This window comes from Triticum dicoccoides, chromosome 3B (genome assembly GCF_002162155.2).
Source record: "Triticum dicoccoides isolate Atlit2015 ecotype Zavitan chromosome 3B, WEW_v2.0, whole genome shotgun sequence".
NCBI classification, from domain to species: domain Eukaryota; kingdom Viridiplantae; phylum Streptophyta; class Magnoliopsida; order Poales; family Poaceae; genus Triticum; species Triticum dicoccoides.
In genome coordinates, this window is record NC_041385.1 from 408914566 (window position 1) to 408915772 (window position 1207).

The following is a 1207-nucleotide window of genomic DNA, read 5'->3' on the forward strand; positions in this document are numbered from 1 at the left end:
TGTGTAACGTTATTCAGGGTTTTTGTCTTGGTACTGTCGACATCTCTCGCCTGAACTATGTTGTTATATCCCTGATCCCTAAGGTTAAGGGTGCTGATGTCATTTCCCAATTCCGGCCTATAGCGTTGATTAACAACTTTGCCAAGTTCCCTTCCAAAGGATTTGCGAACTGGCTGTCTCCGGTAGCTCACAGAGTTATTAGTCCCTTCCAATCTGCTTTTATCAAAGGGCGCTTTATTTTACATGGCATTCTCTCCCTTCATGAGATAGTTCATGACCTCCATGTGCGGAAATCCAAAGCTATCATTCTCAAACTAGACTTCGAAAAAGCGTATGACTCGGTTAGCTGGTCTTTTCTCAGGCAGATTCTTCTTGCCAAAGGTTTCGACGGTGCCTATGTTCACCGTATCATGCAGTTGGTCTCGGGTGGCCACACTGCAGTTGCCGTAAATGGCGCTATTAGCAACTTCTTTGTGAATGGGAGGGGCCTCCGCCAAGGGGATCCGGCCTCCCCTGTTCTTTTCAACTTTGTGGCTGACGCTTTCTCCTGTATGCTCTCCAAAGCGGCTCGATGTGGACACATTATTCCTGTGGTCTCTCACCTACTTCCGGAAGGGGTCTCTCATTTGCAATATGCGGATGACACAATCATCTTGGTAGAGTTGGACAATGCCTGTATTGCCAATCTGAAATTTATTCTGTTGTGCTTCGAAGCTGTTTCTGGTCTTAAGATCAATTTCGCCAAGAGTGAGGTTATGGTGACGGTGTTGGAAATATGCCCTAGAGGCAATAATAAATTGATTATTATTATATTTCCTTGTTCATGATAATCGTTTATTATCCATTCTAGAATTGTATTGATAGGAAACTCAGATACATGTGTGGATACATAGACAACACCATGTCCCTAGTAAGCCTCTAGTTGACTAGCTCGTTGATCAATAGATGGTTACGGTTTCCTGACCATGGACATTGGATGTCGTTGATAACGGGATCACATCATTAGGAGAATGATGTGATGGACAAGACCCAATCCTAAGCCTAGCACAAGATCATGTAGTTCGTATGCTAAAGCTTTTCTAATGTCAAGTATCATTTCCTTAGACCATGAGATTGTGCAACTCCCGGATACCGTAGGAGTGCTTTGGGTGTGCCAAACGTCACAACGTAACTGGGTGGCTATAAAGGTACACTACGGGTATCTCTG